The sequence below is a fragment of the Macrobrachium nipponense genome, chromosome 39 (genome assembly GCF_015104395.2).
Source record: "Macrobrachium nipponense isolate FS-2020 chromosome 39, ASM1510439v2, whole genome shotgun sequence".
NCBI classification, from domain to species: Eukaryota; Metazoa; Arthropoda; class Malacostraca; order Decapoda; family Palaemonidae; genus Macrobrachium; species Macrobrachium nipponense.
Window position 1 is genome coordinate 27,185,118 of NC_061099.1, and position 25,000 is coordinate 27,210,117.

Genomic DNA, 25,000 nt, shown 5'->3' on the forward strand with positions numbered 1-25,000 from the left:
AACTTGAAACTTCCTTTGTTGGTACGGTGACAATACCATGGCAGCAGCACAATCAACTCCTGATATTTAAGGCGCCGCCGATTGCTGCTTGAAAGGGGTATGGGCATAAAAAAAATGTTAACAACTTTTATTTTCTTCTTTTGTTAACAACAAAGTATTTGAATAATTTGTACTTTTTCGACTGCCCCTTAATCTATTTCTGGTTCCAACAAAGTATTTAGGTATATACTTTGTACTTTTTGTACTGGCCCTTAATCTATTCCTGGTTCCAGAAAAGTATTTATATGATTTGTACCTTTCGTACTGCCCCTTAATCTGTTCCTGGTCTTACTTTGGGTTTTACATTCGATGCTGAGTAACGTAATTCATGAAGACACTATAGTCGATTTTTTTAAACCTGGCAAACTTGCACTTAACTTGCACTTAGCTGCTTGTTCGCTGATTGGATGAATGTCGTGTTGTCCGAATCTCAGTTTTGTTTTCACACTGTTTCAGAATTGTGATTATACGGCCATAGATTGAGATAAGAGCCAAATTATGTAATGTTATGTAAATACCTGTTGTAATAAATTTAAGCATTAAGAAGTTACATATCAAATTATTATATAATAGTTAACAGTTATGAAACAGCACTCTCCGAAGCTGTAGACTTGAAATAGTTTCAAACGCATAAACTTTAATGTTAAATTTCTAGCTAGATTTTTAGCGCAATCGGGCCATTGGTGGTTTGGAAAAAAACAAAACGTATTTATTGTACATTGCTAAAGGTTGTTAACGCCTAAGAACAAAATACTAACGTAGAAATGTAAGCTTGTCAGAAAATTTGGGGTGGGTAGGAGTTGTGGGAGGAACAGCCTCGGGGTTGACAGAAAGTTGACGTACTCTCAGCGGGAGGTTCAAATGCGGGTTGTGGTGTTTTTGTCTTCATAGAATAATAAAGATGTTTATTTATCATAATGTTCATTTTTTGCAATTCAAAAGTACTGCTCACGGAATGTCATTAATGTTTTAGGATATGTATAAAGTTGCTGTTGCTGTCACCTTAATGATTTATTCATTGTCTTGATAGGGCCCCGTGAAGTGAAATATTGAAAAACATTCATTATTATATTACGGCACTGACTGGTAAGCCTACTGCCAGCAGCATGCATATGCCTTGTGTTTGAAGTGCCTTCATCTCTGCTTTGTTCCATATCGTCTCTTGTGGCCATGGCTGAAATGGGTGAAATCGACGACATTGAGCCAACTGCTCGATAGCCGATTCTAAGCTGATTGATGATGGTGGTGTGTGCAGACGACAACTCTCCGGCTGTTCCTTTTTTTTTCAACTCCTCCACCCCAAATATTTCGGCAAGCTTACATTTTCTACGTAGTATTTTGTTCTTAAGTGTTATACAACCTTCAGCAATGTACAATAAATACGTTTTGTTTTTCCCAAACCACCAATGGCATGATTGCGCTAAAAACCTAGCTAGAAATTTAAACATTAAAGTTCATGCGTTTGAAACATATTTCAAGTCTACAGCTTCGGAGAGTGCTGTTTCATAACTGTTAACTATTATATAATAATTTGGTATGTAACTTCTTAATACTTAAGTTTATTACAACAGGTATTTACTAACATTACATAATTTGGCTCTTATCTCAATCTATGGCCGTATAATCACAATTCTGAAACAGTGTGAAAACAAAACTGAGAGATTCGGACAACACGACATTCATCCAATCAGCGACAAGCAGCTAAGTGCAAGTTAAGTGCAAGTTTGCCAGGTTTAAAAAAATCGACTATAGTTATTCGTTGAAAGGGCTTTAATGACTCGTTGTCCATCATTACACCGGGGTAATGTTAAGACGAATGTAAACAATTTCACAGTTATGAAATCTGAAAAAATAAAATTATATAAGCATTTTCTAGGTGATAAGGAACAAATTCTAAAAAAAAAAAGAAAATAAATCTCAAAACGACTGCAAATCAGATTCTTATACTTCCTTCGGGCGAGGCACTTTGTGCCTTCAAAGTTATTCGCTCCGCTGACAAGGTTATGGGTATTGTGGGTGGGGGGGGGGGGGGGGCTGGGATGTAAATTCACAGTTATGAAACCTAAGAATAAAATTATAAAAGCATTTTTAGGTGAAAAGGAACAAATTCTAAACTGAGTAATAGTTATTGAAAATGACAGCAAGTGAGATTCTTACACTTTCTTCCGGGCGGGGGGGGGGGGGGGGGGGTGGGGGGGGGGGGGGGGGGGGGGGGGGGGGGGGGGGGGGGGGAGTATTTTCACAGTTATGAAATCTGTAAGAATAAAACTTTATAAGCATTTTTAGGTAAAAAGGAACAAATTCTAAAAAACAATAATAATTCTCAAAACGACGGCAAGTTGTGCCATCAAAATGATTCCGCTCCGCTGACGAGGGAAAAGGTTAGGATCAGTATGAAATTCTCGGAAGTGAATGGAATAAGAGAACCAGGTGATAAGCATTCGCATATCCCAGGTGGGCAGCGTAAATGTAAATCAAGTCGCCGGAGTAGGGTGTTTGGACAAGATGAAGTTGATTCGGCGTCGATGACCTAAGTTGTTGTGACGCCATGGTACATTTTTGCATCAATCAATCAATCAATGAAGTTGATTGAAAATGAAATTCAGGATCCCGTGACTTGTGAGTTGTCTCGTGAAAATTGAGATACTTTTTTTCTTCGAAATCTAATTTTGGAATGAAATGTGCTCGTTTCTGGATTCTTATTGCGTAGTTACCTTTTTTTCTTGGAATTCTAATTTTGGAATGAAATGTGCATTTTCATCGAATTCTAATTTTGGAATGAAATATGCTTTTTCTTCGAATTCTAATTTTGGAATGAAATGTGCCTTTTCTTGGAATTCTAATTTTGGAATGAAATGTGCTTTTTCTTGGAATTCTAATTTTGGAATGATGTAATGGTAATTGCTTTATAGCAAAGAAAGATAAAGGAAAGGAAAACGCCTTTTCGAGAAGTTCGGCAGGAAGGAGGCATTCGCGCAGGTGTTGGAGGTGCCTGTTCTCATGATGGTTCTAGAATCGGCAGGAGTGTTGTGGAACACAACAGGCGCCGAAGTGTCGTGAGAAACGCCGCGACTTCTGATGCAATACTTCGAGAAACTTCTAAATCGTTCTGGTAATCTCGGGAGTCTGTGACGCTTTCCGTAGGCCCCACCCCCAGAATACCGTATAAATATGACGGACGAAAGTAGGAGGAGGCAGATCATCAGTTAGTCACAGAGTAAGAGATCATCAGTAAGAGCCACAGATCAGATTATCAGTGAGAGATCAGCAGCAGAGATCATCAGAGTGAAATAAGAGAAGAAGGACGAAGGATCAGAGAGAAAAAGGGGCTCGAGAGTTTGTTGAATTCTGGTCAAGTCGTCGTCAGGAGTGGACGACTGAGTTACTTTGACGTTGAGCAAGACTTCAGAGAAGAAACGTTCTGCTAGAGGTTTTGGGGAGTTCCTGCCCTTCAAGTATCAAGAGTAGACATTATTTTCTGCAATACGGAGGCAAGAAGGCATCTACCATTAGAGTTCTCCTTTTGTGAAGCCATTGCTTTGAGTTGCAAAACTGGTCGGCAAGTACTTTCATTACCTCACTGTTCCCCCAGTTCATGCAGTGTAAGATTTTACCTTTTTTTATGTAAATAGATACCATTCTGCATTTATCTTTGTTAGTAAGCTTTTAAATAAACCTTTGTTGTGTTAGTGTTTCTTTCTATATTCATATCCCCAGTTTCAGCTGTTGGTGTTTAATACTTTTTGTTTATCATTATATCGGACCTGAAGCGGACTTCTCTCGGTTCGTAACATTGTGACAACCTTGCTTAGGATATATCCAGCATTAACAGTTGAAACAGGGAGAATATAGAAAGAACCAGGGTGAGTGAGATGGTGAAAGAGTTTGTTGAGTCGGGTAAGCTACTAGGTCTAGAGGGGAATGATCTCCGTGAGTATGTTGAGAAGAAAGAAAGAGAAAAGCATGAGAGAGATGAAAGAGCGGCTGAGAGAGAAGCAATGAAAATGCAGCAAGAGAGAGAAGCAATGAAAATGCAGCAAGAGAGAGAAGTAATGAAAATGCAGCAAGAGAGAGAAATGTTGGTAATGCAGCAGGAAGAAAGAGAGAAAGAACGTATGCATGAGTTGGAAATTGCTCAGTTAAGGGAAAGTACTCCTAACAGTCGGACAGGCAAGAACGAAAATGCAGCTGATAGGTTAAGTATGAGTGCAGTGCTGAAATTAGTACCAAAGTTTGATGAGGAATATGTAACGAAATATTTCATGTGTTTTGAGAAGTTAATGGAAAGAGTAGCTTCTCCTAAAGAAACGTGGACTTTATATTTTCAGTCAGTTTTTAAGTGGTAGGGCACTTACTGTGTATAGTTGCATGTCTAAGGAGGAAATGTGATAATTATGATATTGTGAAAGAAACTGTTCTTAGCGCATATAGGTTAGTACCGGAGGCGTACCGTAAGAAATTTAGAAGTTTGAGAGGGATGAAAATATACGTATGTAGATACGTAAGAAGTTAGAAAGGCTGTTTTTTGATTGGTTAACTTCTGCTAAGTTGATTTTGATAGTTTGAAGAACTTAGTGTTGTTAGAAAACTTCAAAGATAACGTATCCCCTGAGATTAAGCTTTATATAGAAGATAGGCGAGAAGTGTCTTTCGCAGGAGCAACTATGCTAGCTGACGAGTATAGTCTAACTAATAACTTGAGTATTAGTAAGAAACGAAATGATCCTTCGTCTGGTAGAGTACAAAACAGTAAAGGTTTCAGTTCTAGTAATAGCCATGCGAGTAAAAGTGACTATTCCTGTTATACATGCAGAAAACCAGGTCATACTTCTTAGGTTTGTAAGAGTAAAATGGCATCTAGTGGCTGAAAATTAACTTGTTTCCGATGTAATGGGAAAGGGCATTTAGCGAGAAATTGTGCAGTAGAAAGGAAGGACGGAAAGAAACCATTGTCTCTAGTTAACCTTTCGTCAAGTAGGAATGATGTGATGAGAGAAACTAGAAATTTTTTTGGTGAATTTTTGTCAGAAGGCATAGTTTCCTTTCTTGGAGGAGTAGATTCGAGAGAAGTAGTCTTGCTTCAAGACACAGGAGCTGCTGTCTCACTGATTAGGAGAGAGAGTGTGCTGAACAGGGCAGAAATCAACATGGAACAAAAAGTCATGTTAGGTGGATTTCTTAACACTTGTGTTCATTGTCCTTTGTTGAAGTTGAATTTAGAAAGTCAGGTCTTGTCAGGAGAAGTGAAACTTGCAGTTGTTGACAGTTTGCCCATGGATGGCGTTGACATTATTGTCTGTAATGACTTAGCTTTATCCAAGAATGTGAATCCTGTTTTGAGGGATATTCCAGTGCCTGGAGTGGTAGTAACTAGGTCGGGATTAGATACAGACATGCACTACTGTCATAATTTGTTCGTGGATTCAAACTAGAGTGAGTTTGTGGATTCGAACGAGAGTAAGTTCGTGAATTCGAACGTGAGTGAGTTCGTGGATTCGAACGGGTGTGATAGAGGTGGCGAGGTTGATCTTGGCATGAATGTGGCTGAGAGACCGGACTCTATCGATGTTGACAGTGATAGCCAAACGGAAGGTGTAGCAGTTGAGAGTAACGTAGTAAATGTACCGGTATCTAGTACTAGTTACGGTGATGAATTAGGCGCTAACCTCGTGAATAAGAATGAGCTAATCAAGTTGCAGAGAGAGGATGAGACACTAACCCGAATTTTTTAGTGTGAGCTGGATGATGATCTCGATGATGTGTGTAAGGAAAGGAAACTTTTTGTTTAAAGGACGAAGTTTTGTGTCGTTATGTTCGTCCGAAGTCAGGTAGTAAAGTGGAAATCACTGAACAATTAGTGGTTTCTAGGAAACTTTCGTGAATTAGTTTTGAAGTTAGCACATGATGAGCAAGGACATTAAGGAGTAAATAAAACTTTCAGGTCTATTAGTAGGGCGTACTTTTGGCCTGAAATGAGAAATGACGTGAAGAGGTATGTTTTAAGCTGTAATGAATATCAAATTGCCGGGAAACCAATTCAAGTAATTCCCAGAGTTCCGTTGTGTAATATTCCTTCAGTAGGCGAATCTTTTGAGAATGTATTTATCAATATGGTCGGACCTTTGTCTAGAAGTAAGGGTAGAGAAGATTACACAATAACTAATCTTGAGTGTTATAAAAACAAAATTTAAGAGATGGTTGGCAACTAGCAAAGGAGACCGGGAGTCCAAGGGGGGTGGGGGGACTAAACGGAAACTATGCTAGAGCGAAAGAGACAAATTTCCGTAAGAGATAAAGTTTTAGTAACTAGTCCCAGGAAGGAAGGTTCCGCTTTACCTTATAAGTTCGAAGGTCCTTTTTTTCAGTATTAGAGGAGAAGGGAAATATACATTATAGAATTAATTTGGGTAAGATTAGAGCAAAGTCAATGAATGTAAATTTGCTTCAGAATTATAAAGAACCCCAGTACCATGGCCACCACCAGTGTTCTATGTGAGAGAAATTAGTTTTGAGAGAAATTAGTAACTGAGAGATATTAGTTTTGAGAAAAAACATAAGAGGTGTTTTAGCATTTCAAAGTTTTAATCAGAGTTCAGAAAACGGAAAAAGTAAGAGGAAAGGATAATGTGATAGCTAATAGTCTTTAGTTTTCAGAATGAGTAACCTAATGACCGTTTTCTATTTTGGCACGAGTGGTTGAGTGAATGGAGAAGTATTAAAGTTTTATGCAGAATTGTTCCCCTGCTGTTTAATTATTGTTTCTCTTTAGAAAAAAATAAAATCAGTTGATTTCATTTTTTTCTCTTTTGAGTAATGGTAAATTGCTTTATAGCAAAGAAAGATAAAGGAAAGGAAAACGCATTTTCGAGAAGTTTGGCAGCAAGGAGGCATTCGCGCAGGTGTTGGAGGTGCCTGTTCTCATGATGGTTCTAGAATCGGCAGGAGTGTTGTGGAACACAACGGAGGCGCCAAAGTGTCGTGTAAAACGCCGTGACTTCTGATGCATACTTCGTCGAGAAACTTCTAAATCGTTCCGGTAATCTCAGGAGCCTCTGACGCTCGCTGTAGGCCCCACCCCCAGAATGCCGTATAAATGCGACGGATGAAGTAGGAGGAGGCAGATCATCAGTTAGTCACAGAGTAAGAGATCATCAGTAAGAGCCACAGATCAGATTATCAGTGAGAGATCAGCAGCAGAGATCATCAGAGTGAGATAAGAGAAGAAGGACGAAGGATCAGAGAGAAAAAGGCGCTTGAGAGTTGGTTAAATTCTGGTCAAGTCGTCGTCAGGAGTGGACGATCGAGTTATTTCGACGTTGTGCAAGACTTCAGAGAAGAAACGTTCTGCTAGAGGTTTTGGGGAGTTCCTGCCCTTCAAGTATCAAGAGTAAACATTATTTTCTGCAATACGGAGGCAAGAAGGCGTCTACAATTAGAGTTCTCCTTTTGTGAAGCCATCGCTTTGAGTTGCAAAACTGGTTGGCAAGTACTTTCATTACCTCACTGTTCCCCAGTTCATGCAGTGTAAGATTTTACCTCTTTTATGTAAATAGGAGATACCATTCTGCATTTATCTTTGTTAGTAAGCTTGTAAATAAACCTTTGTTGTGTTAGTGTTTCTTTCTATATTCTTATCCCCAGTTTCAGCTGTTAGTGTTGAATACTTTTTGTTTATCATTATATCGAACCTGAAGTGGACCTCTCTCGGTTCGTAACAAATGAAATGTGCCTTTTCTTGGAATTCTAATTTTGGAATGAAATGTGCTTCTTCTTCGAATTCTAATTTTGGAATGAAATGTGCTTCTTCTTCGAATTCTAATTTTGGAATGAAATGCGCTCGTTTCTGGATTCTTATTGCGTAGTTACCCTTTTTATTCCTGAAGTTTTCCATCCCTGAAGTTTTCCATCACTGCCACCAGGGCCAAGAAACTTGCCGCCCTACTAAATCACGTGACGCAACGCTCACCAAGTTGGCCCATATTTTCTTCTTCGTTTGAAGATGACAACTTCTTCGGGGCTGGAGATGAATGGATGCTGCGTGAAGAAAGTGTTGATGGAATATGAGAGGGAGTTTTTTTTTTTTTTTTTTTTTTTAATTATTCATTCTGCTGCTTAAATATTATTTACTCACGGAACTATACTTCATACCGACGAGAAGTTATTATTATTTTTATTTACAGTTACCTGAAGTCTTTTTGGACAAAACAGAAAAAAAAGTGTAAAATAGTTCGCTAGCTGCCTTTTTTATTGAGATTACTAAAAATACGGGTGCTACTTTATACTATTATCTTGAACAATATGAAAGGTTAAATGAAGCTCTAACACAACGTGATAGGTTAAACTAAGATCTGACGCAATTTGATATACAATATAAGAAAATATTTCAAGATCTGACGCAGTATAATTTACTCTAAGATCTGACACAATATAATAATTTAGTCTAAGATGAAACACATAGTAATTTATTCTAAGATGTGACAATATAATAATTTATTCTAAGATGTGACACGGATATAATAATTTAGGTTAAGATCTGACACAATATAATTATTTAGTCTTAAGATCTGAGTTGTGACAACATAACACTACTATGTAGTAGTTTTACATCACATACGATATAACGGGTTCCAATCTTACCCAATTTACCAATTATATTAATTTCGAAAGAGTAACGGAAAAAAACGCAGAACAGAAACAGAACGGAGAGTTGGAGTTATCATGATGGAGTGCTGTTGGTCCGGGGGGGCTTGGGGCCAGGGGGGGGGGGGTGTGTGCTGGATGGGGGGTTAGGGGCTAAAGTGCCACACTGGCACCTCAAAACCTTTCGGGCATTGCGGTCAGGTCCAAGGACACTCGGGGCTTAAATCACGGGATAAAGGTTCAATAAGTGGACTCATATTTTCTGCTCTCTTCTCGCGAGATGACAGCATCCTTGACGGGAGAGGAACGACTCTCCCGGGGTTTTGAAATGGCCATGAAATATCAGGTGGGGAAGAAATGACGGCATCTTAATGTGTGGGCGGTGATAGTGAAATGGGGTTTATTGTAAAGTTTTATTTATTTTTCTATTTTTTTTTTTTGTGTGTGGCAGAGATGTGTTCTTAGTCGATATCAAATGTGCGGTTTAAAAACGAAAGTAGTGAAGGACTAATTACCAGCATTCTGATAAGAGTGAGGTACTGGTATTTGTTTACAGATGGAACATTAAAGATAAAAATAAAAGGACATTAAAGATAAAACAAAAAATGGTAAAATGAGAAATTGGGAATTTCATTACATTAGTAGATAAGTTCATAGACATGCATTTTTTGTGGAGGTTCAGAAAAATAAGTTAATTTTTATTGGTTTGGGAAAAGCACGCACATATTTTCGAACATATAAAGATTTAAAAAAATGATAAAAGAAAAACTGGGAATTTCATCACATAAGTAGATACGTTCATAGACATGCATTTTTTGTGGCGGTTCAGAAAAATTTATTAATTTTTATTATCTTGGAAAAGCACGAACATATTTATTGCGAGCCTTGGACACATGTTAATGCACGTCATGGAATAAGTGACGATACCTGCGCAGCCTTGAATAATAGACACGTTTTAATTGTGAGTCCTAGAGAAATAGGTACATTTATTTTATGCACTCTAAAATATATACGCCTTGTTATGAGACGTGGAAGACTCGAATGTTTAGTCAAGAATTAAAAAAAAAAAAAAATGGACAGTCATTTTTTGTGAGAGCCAGAGACAAAAAAACTGAATTATTAATGAGACCTGGAAAAATTTACATATACGATACCTGGAAAAACACATGCAAATAATATTTTTATTAAAAAAAAGGGGGGGGGGGGGAACTTGATGTGCTATTTCGTGAGACCGGGAAAAACATAGATAATTCTTAAAAAAATTTTTTTTTGAGGCCATGAAAACCTGGAAAAACAATAAAAATTTATATTTATGTTGCCTGATAACACATGCAAATAATATTTTTATTAGATAAAACGGGGCAAAACTTGACGTGCCATCTCGTGAGACCGGGTGTTAGGAACAATCGTTTGCCGATTGTTCCCTTGGTGGATTGTTGCCTCCTTTGTTTTTGTTTTTTAATTGCTGGCGAGTTGACGTCTGTTGGATGGCGTCAAACTTCGTCAGTCAGGTTCTGGAGGGCAGAACGACCAGTCAGGTTCAGAGCGGCAGAGAGGCAGAGTCTTGGCAGCAGAGCAGCGGAGAGTATCTGAGGACGAGTTTGTGGTTGTATCAACCCTGTCTTGATCGTCCAGTGATCGAGGAGGACCTCCATACTGTATCTGAGGACGAGATGGTTGTTGTATCAACTGTCTTGATCGTCCAGCATTCGAGGAAGATGTCTATATTGTATCCAAGGACGAGGTGGTTGTCGTATCGGCTCTGTCTTGATCGTCCGGCATTGGACTGTTGTCCTCATTGTTTGAGGAAGTGTTCCCGTTTTGCTCTGAGTATCATTATGTCGCGTCGGTGTTAATTTTAATTATTTATTATGCTGCCTATTTCTATTTATTATATTTACAGATTGTTATTGCCCTTATACAGCCTATTTTGTCATTATTTTGGCTTTGTTATTGAAGGGTGGATTTTATTGTTTCTTCGACTGGTTTTACATAATATTGTTAGTTTATAATTTTTTGTGTTTTTGCCACCCAGAACCTTGACTCGCTGTAACATTATGTATTTAACTCTTGTAAAAATAAATTAATTTTAAGGTAAATTTTCTTTTTGGTTTTGTTATGCTACCCTTCCCCTTTGTTTGTTTGTCCCTGTCCGGTCCCAATCAATTCACAGCCCAATTGTTTATTATTTTTAAGAACCTGTCTATCTCGAGAGTCGAGATCTTAATACCGGGAAAAAATAGATTATTTTTTAAAATATTTTTTTATAAGGACCTGAAAATTTTATACGCAATTTCGTGAGACCTTATAAAAACACACACATTCTTTTAATAAAACCTGAAAAAAATGACCTACCTTTTTCCACGAAGCTCGGGAAGAAGATCGTATATTTTTTTTTGTGGGGCTTTGAATAAACATCAAACCTGGAAAAAAATAGATAGATACGCAGTTTGTATTAGACATAAAAATAGACATGCCATTTTTGGCGCACGTTTTCTTCGTGGTCCAGAGAAATAGACACGCAGTTCTGTGTTACCGGGAGAAATAGACATGCATTTTTATGAAGCTTAGAAAATAGACATGCGTTTAATAGATATGCATTTTTATGAAGCTTGGAAAATAGACATGCATTTATTTGGAGACATTGTAAAATAGAAATAATTTTTGTGAGGCCAAAAGCTTTTTTGAATTTTTTTTTTTATACAGATATGAGGGTAACAGACGGACAAATATCAAAGACGTAGCAAGAGGGCATGCAATGTTTGTAAAAGCAAACCCTTGAAAATAGACATGCACTTATGTAAGCCCTGGAATTGAAGACACACAATTCTAATGAGGCGCAGAATAATAAGAGATACCATTTATTTTGAGACCTAGAATGAGAGACATTATTTTGGTGACCCAATTTTGAGACCTGAAATGAGAGATACAATTTTTTTTAACCTAAAATGAGAGACATTATTTTGGAGCCCTAGATGAGAGACACATTCCTTTGGAGACTTAGAATGAGAGACATTATTTTGGAGGCCTAGAATGAGAGAGGCATTTTATTGGAAACTTAGAATGAGAGACGCATTTGTTGTAAACCCTTGACTATTTTCCTGCACATTTTTCTTATGTAAAGTTCTCTTTTTGGTGTTAAATTATTTATTATTTTCATTTTAAACTTTGATGGTGGAGTAATTCCACATTCTTTCCATTTTTGTGTAGAGGCAAAATATTTTTTTTCAGCTCTAGTGCCATAACTTAGCAAAGTTTTATAGCATACATAATGGAGAAATATATACCTCTCATGTATATATATATATGTATATATATATACTATATATATATATATATATATATTATATATTTGATATATATATATATTTTTGTGTGTGTGTGTGTGGGTGTATAATAGTTATATATCTAATAATATATATAATATATATATATATATATATATATATATATATATATAAAAGAGTTCTGATCTAAAATGTTTGCTTTTGGACACAATACCCATTGAGTGGGAGGTCATTAATGCCCTCCATCCTGTTCATTTGCAGAAGTTGCTATATACTTATTTTGTTCATGTTGTGGTTTAATGCTGTTGTAGAATGGTGTATATTTAGCAAATATCCATCTCTACCACTAGTCACTGATCAGTTTATAATTGTAGTTCGTAAATCGGATATTTAACCATATACTGGAGTTTTGTGTGTGTGCATATATATATTATATAATATATATGTATTAGTATATATATTTATTATATCATATATTACTTAACACAAAGCTAACTTATTAGGCACGTGTATATATGATCTATCTATCTATCTATCTAGCTATATATCTATATATATGTAAGTACGTATGTATATAGTATACATATATACATACATATACATACACACACACACACATATATATATATATATATATATATATATATATATATATATGAAACCTTATACATATACATATACAGTACTGTATATTTCTTCTGAAGAGAGAGAGAGAGAGAGAGAGAGAGAGAGAGAGAGGATGTAAGGAAACCCCCTAGCTCAATGGTTTTTTTGTTCATTTATACATAACTTCCTCCGTGAAGAAGAAGAAGAAGAAAATAAGGCCTCGTCAATATAACGGAGAAGAATCTTCCCATTTCCAGACTCAAATCTTATGGGATTTCAAGTTAGAGAAAAAGGAATCAGAGGCTTGAAGAAAAAATGAACAAGTTTACTATTAAAAAAAAACTTAGGGTAACTAATTACTCGACCTTTTTTTTTTTTTTTTTTTTTTTTTACTTTATTAACTATTCAAAAGGAAGTGAAAGTTTTCATAAGGAAAAGTTTCCGGAGAATATTACAGCTATCCCGGATTTTCTTGAGATACTTTTTTTTTTTCTTTAATAAGACCCAAACTAAATCAACATTTAATCATGTGAATATTTCAGGTATCTACCTGGAACACTTTTCATTTCCTTTCTCTCTCTTTTTCTTAAATAAAATTTGCCCCCTTCTTTTAACGCTTACTTTGTTCCCTTGTCACCCTCCCCCCCCCTCCATACATACATACATATATATTATATATATATATATAATATATATATATATATATATGTATATATATATATGTATTTTATGTATATATGTGTGTGTGTGTGTCTGTGTGTGTGTATGGTTGTATATATATATATATATATATATATAATATATATATATATATATATATATATATATATGTATTATATATATATATATATATATATATATATATATATATATATATATATATATGTATATTTATATTTTCGATGGTGAAAAAACGGGCTATTTGAGCGTAGATTCTAACACGCGCGCCGCTTAAGCTGAAGGTCGGATCATGCCTTGTTTATTTACTATAAATCATCCTAAATGATGATAAATATAGGTAAACATAAATAGGTTCTTGAACCTTTGTTCGTATGTATGTAGAGTAGAGGTAAGCTGTTCATACTTACACAAGGAGAGTACACCATTCCAACGACATGAAACAATAAGGTATTGACCACAGTTACCTAGATTTTCATTTTCCATCAGATCAGTGAAGTGAAATTCTTTTATTGATTGTAATCACGGCCATATTAAATAACTAATCTGCAGTGGTTTCAATACCGTACTCTGAAATTCACATTTGCTAAGTGGGTACGTAATAATTTTAAAATTGAGATAATCAATTACACAGAGCTGTGCCGAATAAAATATAATTATTTTTGTAAAGTTACAATCCGAATTAATCAGTCAGTGTATCAGTAATAAAAGTGAATTGATTTTATAAATAAAAAAAGGCATCTAGACGTATACCTGTGACGTTTGATATTCGATTCATCCTTCATAACTGAGCAGTGGGGAGTTGTATAGATTTATATAGAAATCTCCTTTATGTATTGCATTATACTTCACCCAACAAGAGACAGCCTTTGACGGCTTCTAGGGCTTTTCGTGTTATTGGATATAATGGGATATAATGGGATATTTCCTTTGATGGCTTTGTTGCCAAAGGCCGCCATCTTCGCCACTCGTAATAAGCACTGAAGTCATCGTGTTGCTTAGGTAAAGCCTAACTTCCAGTAAATGACGGATTGGTTTTGGACTGGTTTTGGGAGGTGCTAACCATTACTTGTCTGATGGTCTCCTACTTTAATGGTGCTATAGATCTCCAATATATTTAAGAGAGGGAGCAGATTCGTTCCTGCTTTCTGCTGACGTCTGCTGAATTCATGTGTATCGGTTTTAATGCCTATTCCTGCGTATTTGGTTTTGTTTAATGCCTTCAATAAGCGCAATATTGCAAAGAAATAAATGTGAAATGGTATATTTCTGGTAAGAAAACTATATCTCTTCAAGATAGGCATACAGACAGTCTGGTTATGGCCACGATTATTTTTACATTTGTGATGGTGTTAAAGTTTTAGAAAATTTGAATTAAATTGACGTGGAATAGATACGGAAAGATGAAAACATTAAAACAAGGGAAAATACAAAAACAGAATAAAAAAGATAACTATGCCACGTCACGTGTTCATATACAAGAATAATGTTATTATATCATAACAGGAAATAAATATGTCTTCGTACTCGGGCGTGTCGTGTCCCCTTTGTAAGAAATTCTCGTCTATTTATTTTTTATTGAGAAACTTGAAACTTCCTTTGTTGGTACGGTGACATTACCATGGCAGCAGCACAATCAACTCCTGATATTTAAGGCGCCGCCGATTGCTGCTTGAAAAGGGTATGGGCATAAAAGAAATCTTAACAACTTTTATTTTCTTCTTTTGTTAACAACAAAGTATTTAAATAATTTGTACTTTTTGGAGTTTCCCTTAATCTACTCCTGGTTCCAGAAAAGTATTTATATACTTTTTGTACTTTTCGTACTGCCCTTTAATCTATTCCTGGTTCCAGAAAATTATTTATATATTTTGTGTACTTTTTCGTACTGCCCCTTCATCTATTCCTGGTTCCAGAAAAGTATTTATATACTTTGTGTACTTTTTCTACTGCCCCTTAATCTGTTCCTGGTCCTACTTTGGATTTTACATTCGATGCTGAGTAACGTAATTCATGAAGACACTAGTTATTCGTTGAAAGGGCTTTAATGACTCATTGTCCATCATTACACCGGGGTAATGTTAAGACGAATGTAAATTCACAGTTATGAAATCTGAAAAAATAAAATTATATAAGCATTTTTTAGGTGATAAGGAACAAATTCTAAAAAAAAAAAAAATAATTTTCAAAACGACTGCAAGTCAGATTCTTATACTTCCTTCCTTCGGGCGAGGCACTTTGTGCCTTCAAAGTTATTCCGCTCCGCTGACAAGGTTATGGGGTGCCTAGGGGAGGGGGTTGGGGGGGGGGGAGAGAGAGAGAGAGAGAGAGAGAGAGAGAGAGAGAGGATGTAAATTCACAGTTATGAAATCTGTAAGAATAAAAATATAAAAGCATTTTTAGGTAAAAAGGAACAAATTCTAAAATGAATAATTGTTATTGAAAATGACAGCAAGTGAGATTCTTACACTTCCTTTTGGGGGGGGGGGGGGGGGGGTGGGGGGGGGGGGGGGGGGGGGGGGGGGCGGAGTGTGGGAATATAAATTCACAGTTGTGAAATCCGTAAGAATAAAACTTTATGAGCATTTTTAGATAAAAAGGAAGAAATTCAAAAAATAATAATAATTCTCGAAAACGACGCAAGTTGTGCCATCAAAATCATTCCGCTCCGCTGACATGGGAAAAGGTTAGGGGGGGGGAAGGGGGGGGCGATGGGGATGAGAGTGGTGGAATTCTCGGAAGTGAATGGAGTAAGAGAGCCAGGTGATAAGAATGCGCGTATCTATCCCAGGTGGGCAGCGTAAATGTAAATCAATTCGCCGGAGTAGGGTGTTTGGACAAGATGAAGTTGATTCGGCGTCGATGACCTAAGTTGTTGTGACGCCATGGTACAATTTTGCATCAATCAATCAATCAATGAAATTCAGGATCCCAAGACTCGTCAATTGTCTCGTGAAAATTGAGATACTTTTTTTCTTCGGATTCTAATTTTGGAATGAAATGTGCTCGTTGCTCGATTCTTATTGCGTAGTTACCTTTTTTGTTTTCATTCAGTCAGTTATTTTTTTATTGAAGGCGTTTATTTTAGTTATCATTTTGATATGAATCGAGTGATTTCTCTTCGTATTAGTTAAGTTTAGTTAATTTTGTTCGAACAGATTTTGCTGGAAAACCTCTGGAAAAATTTTTTTTCCTTTAACACAAGAATACTGAATTTCCTTTGAGAATACGAAGGAGAAGCCAAAGCTTAATTAAGATCAAATTTTATACATCCCTGAACTTAAGTATGTATGTATATAGTATGTGTGTGTGTGTGTGTGTGTGAGGGGGGGGGGGGTAGGAGGGGGGAGGGTGAACAAGGGAACAAAGTAAGCGTTAAAAGAAGGGGGCAAATTTTATTTAAGAAAAAGAGAGAGAAAGGAAATGAAAAGTTTTCCAGGTAGATACCTGAAATATTCACATGATTAAATGTTGATTTAGTTGGGGCTTATTAAAGAAAAAAAAAGTATCTCAAGAAAATCCGGGATAGCTGTAATGTTCTCCGGAAACTTTTCCTTATGAAAACTTTCACTTCCTTTTGAATAGTTAATAAAGTAAAAAAAAAAAAAAAAAAGGTCGAGCAATTAGTTACCCTAAGTTTTTTTTTTAATAAGTAAATACTTGTGCATTTTTTGGTTGGAAACCTCTGATTCCTTTTTCTCTAACTTGAAATCCCATAAGATTTGAGTCTGGAAATGGGAAGATTCTTCTCTGTTATAATTGATGAGGCCTTATTTTCTTCTTCTTCTTCGTTTTCTTCACGGAGGAAGTTATGTATAAATGAACAAAAAAACGATCTGAGCTAGGGGGTTTTCTTACAAACCTCTCTCTCTCTCTCTCTCTCTCTCTCTCTCTCTCTCTCTCTCTCTCTCTCTCTCTCTCTAGAATGTTTGTGCATACCTTGATACACAAAGCCATCTTCAGATGTAAACTAAAAATATGTCCATTGATAACTGGGAACTATGAAATGTCGATTTTACATCGATTCGAATAAGTGATTAATGACGAAACACCCGGGGGTTGGGGTGGGGGGGGGGGGGGGGGGGGGGAGGGGGGGATATAAGGAGCGCATTAAAAACATCAGTTAAAAATAACATCAATCAATTAGCACTCTAATTGACTGCTCTTTCATCCTGTGACTGACCTGTCTCTTGTACAAAACGAACAGCAGTGTTCTGGAATAAGAGAAGCTCATACGCGAAATCGTTTCTCAGTGACTTATTAGATAACTCGTTTTCACGCGTGAGTTCCATGTATTGAGTTGATTTATCTTTGATCTGTTGTATGTATATTTGCCCCCCCCCCCTCCCCCCCCCCCCTCCCGTAAAAAAATTAAATCACCCCCCTGGTGTACCGCCCACGTTCGGAACTACTGGGCTGTGCAACAGTTATTTTTAATCTGATTTTACGGAAATCGTAAACATTCGCGAGGAATTGCTTTCCCCTAATACCTGATCCACGCTACTAAAATATCATATATATATATATATATATATATATATATATTATATATATGATATATATATATATGATATGTATGTATAAATATATATATATATATATATATATATATATATATATATATATAATATATTATATATATATATATATATATATATATGTGTGTGTGTGTGTGTGTATGTGTGTGTGTAAAGTGTGTGTGTGTGTTATAACTGAATCACGAAAGTTAGGAACGTAATAAATCCATAAATAAAGGTATAAGAGCCACGAGGGAGAATAAACAACGGAGTATACGCGAGAACTTTCGACGTTCAAATGTCTTTACTTAGCTAAGTAAAGGACGTTTGAACGTCGAAAGATCTTGCGGAAACTCCGTTGTTTATTTTCTCTCGTGGCTTATACCTTTATATATATAATATGTATGTATATATAATATAAAATATATATATATATGTATATATATGTAAAGCTAATCAGGTTTTCATTCGTTCCCAGTATTAGACCAAGGGAGAAAATAAAGAATAAAATGAAATGAAATGAAATAAATCCCCATACATTGATTGCAACAATAAGACGAGTGAAATTTTGATAGGAGAAAAGACAGCTGAATTTGTATGCGTGTTAAATAGGAAAAAATCCCTCGAGAAAGATCGAGGACACACACAAAATAAATAATAAATAAAACAACCCAGTCACAATTCACTAATTGTTTACGAAAGTAAGTATCCTTTCCAATGTCGGAATTAATTTTTTTTTTAAACTAAAAGAACGACATCAGTCAATCAAAAGGACCATTAAATTTTTTTACACTAAAAGAACGACATCAGTCAATCAAAAGGATCATTAAAAAGCAGATAAGACGGACCTTATGAACACTTCCTATCCTTTCTGGTTAAACTTATCATTCTGAGTCCTGTTCAAAAAAAAGATGAACACTTCTTTATCCTTTCTGTTTAGCCCAAACCTGAATATAGTAGTTCCATATCCCCCACAGTTGCCTGTGATATACTAGAGGTTTCTCGTGCAATATAGCACTCCTGTCTACTACCAAAACCAATATTGTTCGAAGCGTTAAAGGCATTTACTAAACTGCAGCGCTCTTCTCTTCTCCGTTTATTTTGTTTATGTAAGTAATTACGTTTGCCTTATACACCCTCATACATTCACACTATATATATATATATATATATATATATATATATATATATATATATATATATTATATATACTATAATATTATGTAAGGGTATTAAGCACCTCTTTTATTGTTTTCTTGTTTCCGACGATCGAAACGATTGTTTCAGGTTGTTTCCCAGTGAGGGTTGTCTCACCTCTTGTTTATTGGTAGAAGAAGTGAAGGTAAGGTAACGTCCGACAGCCCGTGTCTGACTGCTTTAGTCAGTAAGGCACAGAGACCTGAGCAGGTTATAAGCAGCCTGGGGGTTCTATGCAGTCCCTTTTGGAGTCCATAATGGCTATTTGGTGACGACTCGGGACCTGCAGGGTTAAGGACGAGCATCAAGATGCTCAGCAGAGCCAGTTTTGTCTGGGTTAGCAGCTGCGTCTACGTTATGTTGAGGACCACGGCTTCAGAGTTGCAGTTTCGTCTGTGTTCTCCTGAAGGGCAGCTTCATATTTGGTGTACAGCTTCGGCTGGATAAATGTCTTCTGGAGGTATTCCTAGTGGGCGCTCAGGTATTACCTCTGCTAGTTGCCACGGTTTCCTGGGTATGAAGTGTCCTGCAGTATTTACTGTAGAGGGCTTTTGTGCCAAAGTTTTTCTCCAGGGTTTTATTGTTAATGTTTAAAGTAATCGGGAAATTGATACTGTTTTTGTGGCATAATTTGTTAAACCAGCTTGTGATTTTTATGGTACATTATTGTTAATTTCTTTCTATAATTGTAAACCTTATGTTTGTCTTATTAACTATTTGCTAACTGCTCGTACTAAGGTTACTGTAATAATTGTAATGGTATTTTACAGATCCTTTATGTAAAGTAATTATTTTTTCCCCCTGCTTACATGGAATGTTTATTTTGGTTATTTGATCTACTGACTCATTCATTGTTTGTTAAAGATTGTTATAATGACTATTTGATATTTATCTGATAACTTTCAGAGTAAATTTGTGGCTATTTTTGCTTTGCCACTGATGCCGTTATGTAAATATTGAATTCAAACAATTGTAAATTTTATATATAATAAATTAGTCGTAAGGTCTCTGTTTCAGTATTTACTTGGGTTTCATCCTCCTTTGGACAGTCTCAATTGCTGCCAGATTTTCAGTCCCTGATACCTTTTTAAATTATTTATTTTTTCAAAAACCTGATAATCAAAATAGTAAGTTCAATATAATTGATTATATAAAATATATATGAGTAATCAATATAATATATATAATATATATTATATAATATATAATATATATATATATATATATAAAGAGGAGAATGAGAGAGAAGGAGAGAGAGAAGAGAGAGAGAGAGAGAGAGAGAGAGACCTATATATATACATATATAACATATATATATATATATATAATATTAATAACATATATAATATTATTATAATATGCGTGTTGATTGGTTTTTATACATATAGGCATGTGTATAGATGTGTCTGTATATAGGCATACTGCCTGTAGACTAGACATTTAGGGTAAGGGTTTCTTTAAACAAATAGCTTATTAAAAAAATCGACGGAAACGATAATAAAAAATAGTAAAAAAACTAGTTTTTATTAGAGGGAAATATCATATATGGTCTAGAGATTTTCTCCCCAGTATTATGGACGCCAGAAGATAGATAGAGTCAAAGTTAATTATAATTTTTTTCATATCACATCAAAAGAGGAATATTAAATGAATTTCGGGGGATTTGCATTAATTCTGTGGATTAGGTTTTGGATTAACTACGATTTTTTCCTTTAAGGAAACTTGATATGGAGATAGAGAACTAGACACGTAGAGAGAGAGAGAGAGAGAGAGAGAGAGAGGAGAGGAGAGAAGAAAAGTAGAAGAGAGAGAGAGAGAGAAGAAGAAGAAGGAGCGAGAAGGGAAGAGAAGAGAAGAGAAGAGAAGTAGAAAAAGAAGAAGAGGAAAAAAGAGAGAGGGAGAGATGAAAAGAGAAGAGAAGTAGAAAAAGAAGAAGAGGAAGAAAGAGAGAGAGGGAGAGAGAAGAGAAGTAGAAGAAGAAGAAGAAGGGGAGAGAGAGGAATGCTTGGAAGCTTTCATTTGAACGGCGTAAATTTCGTAATATCAAAATCACATTAAAATTCCTCGCTGATTCTGGTCGAGTCCCAATGGGATGGAAAAAATTTGAGACAGTCCGATAACATAACCCGTTCTTACTGAGCTTGTCATTTACTGAATCACGTAGCGGCTCAGTTTAAATTTGAAAAGTGCGACAATATTTTGCGAAGCCGTCTTACATTTATGCGCTTCGAGGTCGTCCATTGAAGGTCCAGGAACCCAGAGTTCAAAGCGCGAAGTATCTCTCGGATGTAATGGCATCGTCGCTTTGATGTCTTTATCACTCAGGACATCATCGTCGTCTGGTTATCTGATGTGATAAGGATCAAGTAAAATGATGCGCTCTTACATAAATTGCTCTGGAACGGATTTTGTCAGACGAATCGCTCAAAGGTTAAGTACGCCATGACGAAAAATAATAAGAATTTACTCGCTGGAGATTAAAAACGATTTAATGGTCCTATGAACAAGCTGGTATTCTAAATACTTAGAAACCATACAGAGTAATTCAGCGCAGTAAATAATAATAGAAAAATGATAAGAATTCACTCGCTGGAGATAAAACGATTTACTGTTCCCATGGAAAAGCTGGTATTCTAAATACTTAAGAAACCATACAGAGTAATTCAGTGCAGTAAATAATAATAGAAAAATTATAAGAATCCAGAAGACAATCATGGGCGGATATGTATCCTCTATAACAGCAGAACACCAGTTTGTAGCATTTGGAAGAAAATAAGAAAAATTCAGGGTAAATTTACACCCAATCCTCCTCCAGTACTTAAAGTGAATAATAATCATGTCACAGATGCCAGAGAAGTTAGTAATACATTTTCAGAACACTTCGCTCGAGTCTCTGAGAAATCAGATAGTTCCCCAGGACATAATTTCAGAATGATGGAAGAACAACAGGTACTTGACTTTTCAGCAAAGAAAGCTGAATCATATATGCCGTTTTCTGAGAGGGAATTTGACTCTGCTTTATCTAGGAGCAAGAACACTGCCCCTGGTCCAGATGAGATTCCTTATGAAATGTTTAAACATTTCATTTAAGGAACACAAAACTTTTTATAATAAGTATTATCAATAGAATATGGGATGAAAGCAGCTACCCTACCACATGGGATTAGCTACCATGTTACCATTCCTTAAGCCTGGAAAAGATCCTCTCTGTGCAGCAAGTTACCGCCCCATTGCTTTAACTTGCTGTTTGTGTAAGTTGATGGAAAAAATGGTAAATGTTAAGACTGATGTGGTATCTAGAGCACAACAATATTCTAACACCTTCTCAGTGTGGTTTTCGAAAAATGCACTCCACCCTGGACATCTTACTGCAACTTGAAGCCTCTATCTGTGAGGCCTTTGCCTCCAAGCAACACCATGTGACAGTGTTTTTTGATATAGAAAAGGCATATGACACTGCTTGGAGACATGGGATTCTGAAGACTATGCATAATGGTGGTCTACGAGGCAAATTACCTTTATTTGTGAAATCCTTTTTACATCGTAGGTATTTTAAAGTTAAAGTTGGCAGTACTTTATCAGAGAAAAAGTGCCAAGAAGAAGGTGTTCCCCAGGGTAGTGTTCTCAGTGTAACACTTTTTGCTCTGGCCATAAACAGTGTTGCAGCTGTCATTCCAAGAGAGGTTTTAAAGACACTGTTTGTGGATGACTTGTCAATATCCTTTGCTGCCACCCGGATGACTGTAGCAGAAAGAAAGCTACAATTAACAATAAATAAAATAGTAAGTTGGGCTGAGAAACAGGGTTTTAAAATCTCGTGTAAGCAAGACTACTGCTGTCCACTTCTGTCGGATCAGGGGAGTGCATCCTGATCCGGACCTCTATTTGTATGGCCGTAGAATCCCATGTGTAGAACAAGCACACTTCTTAGGCCTAGTTTTGACAATAGATTGACTTGGGTCCCCCATATAAAACATATAGCAAAGAGCCTAGAAGCTCTACACATCTTGAAGGTGCTTTCTCACACCAGTTGGGGAGCTGATAGAAATCTGTTACTAAAGCTTCATAAATCCCTAATCTTGTCAAAGCTGTCATATGGTTGTGAAGTTTATTCTTCAGCCTCCTCATCTAACTTGAGAATTTTAGATTCGGTGCATCATTCAGGTATTCGTATAGCCACAGGAGCATTTCCGGTCGTCACCAATACCTAGTATGCTAGTTGATGCAGGAGAGATGCCCTTGAACTCTATCGCCAGTCATCATTACTTCGGTACTGGTTTAGAGTACAAAGACTCCCCAAATCTCTGGCATTTGCTGTGGCAAATAGAAATTTTTTTAACGGTTTTTATGAAAGTCATCCAAGGTATCCCACTCCTTTTAGCTATAGAATTAAAAATATTTTAGAGGATACGAATATTAAAAAATTTCCCATTATCCCCTTTGTGTATCCCAGTACTCCTGTCTGGAGGTTACCTGATGTGAAATTCTGCAGGTACTTCAGTGGGGCAAAGAGGGATAAATCTGATGAGGAAAATGAGGTCCATATTTTTAGAGCATGTATCAGAGCATGTAGATACAAGTTTTTATATTTACTGATGGCTCTAAGTCAATGCTGGCGTGGATATGGGGTTTTTAGCGAATCTTTTAACCGAAGAGGTGCACTTCCTTCTGTTGCCGCCTCAAACTTTACAGCTGAATTGTATGGCATCCTAATAGCACTGGAACATATTACAACACTCCCAGTTTGTAGCTATACAATATTTTGTGACTCCAAAAGTGCCCTACAGTCCCTGGAAGTCTTTTAATACTGATCATCCCTTGGTGTTGAAGATCTTGCAGTGGATTTTTTTGCACCAAAATAGAGGCAGCATTGTTTCATTTTGTTGGGTTCCCGCCCATGTGAACATATCGGGAAACGAAGAGGCAGACAAGCTAGCCAAATCAGCAGCGCAAACTTTGGTACCGAGAAAATGCCCTGTTCCATATCGAGATACATTCTAGATATATGGAAATCCATCCAGCAGTTATGGGTACTTCAGTGGGACAGAGTAGGCCCAATAAAATGAAAGAAATTACTAGTCAGACACACCCTTGGAAATATGACCTAATACCAAGGAAGTGGGAGATTGTATTGTGTAGATTACGTATTGGCCATACGCGTTTAACTCATGGCTTTCTGATGGATGGGGAGAATGAGCCCTTCTGTGATGATTGCTTAGTTCCACTAACCGTTAGGCATTTGCTGGTTGAGTGTCCCAGTCTGGTGGAACTTAGGAATCGTTTTTTAGGTTATAGTAGTGGAGCAGGGGTAATTATAGCATGGCAAAACTGTTGGGAGAAAACGCATGTATTAATACATTATCTCTTTTATCAAAGAAGCTGGTCTTCTCAAATATATCTGACAGCTGTGCTGTCTTAGTATATACATTTTGTTTTATTTTTTAATAGTTTTACGGTTGTGATCAATCACAATTCTTTTTATCGGAATATTATTATATATCAGAAATTTAATTTATTTTTTTAAATCAAAATTTATATATCTCTCATAAAGATAAAGTTATTTTGAATGTTGTATAATATATTATAAAAGTTAAAAGATCACATTTAGTATTCGGCATCGGTGACCCTGGTAGTTGTGACGCCAGATAAACTCACAATCAATCAATCAATCACTCGCTGGAGATAAAAACGATTTACTGTTCCCATGGAGAAGCTGGTATTCCAAATACTTAAGAAACCATACAGAGTAATTCAGTGCAGTAAATAATAATAGAAAAATAATAAGAGTTTACTCGCTGGAGATTAAAAAACGATTTACTGTTCCCATGTAGAAGCTGGTATTCTAAATACTTAAGAAACCACACAGTAATTCAATGTAGTAAATAAAACAAGAGACAAATAATGATGGACAGAGTAAAAGGACGAACACCATTGCAAGATGTTAACTACAGGACGAGATCATTTTGTGTATGGAGGAAAATGTCAATTTGCTATCTCGTGTAAAAGTAAAAGTAATATTATATTTTTTGGCAGTAG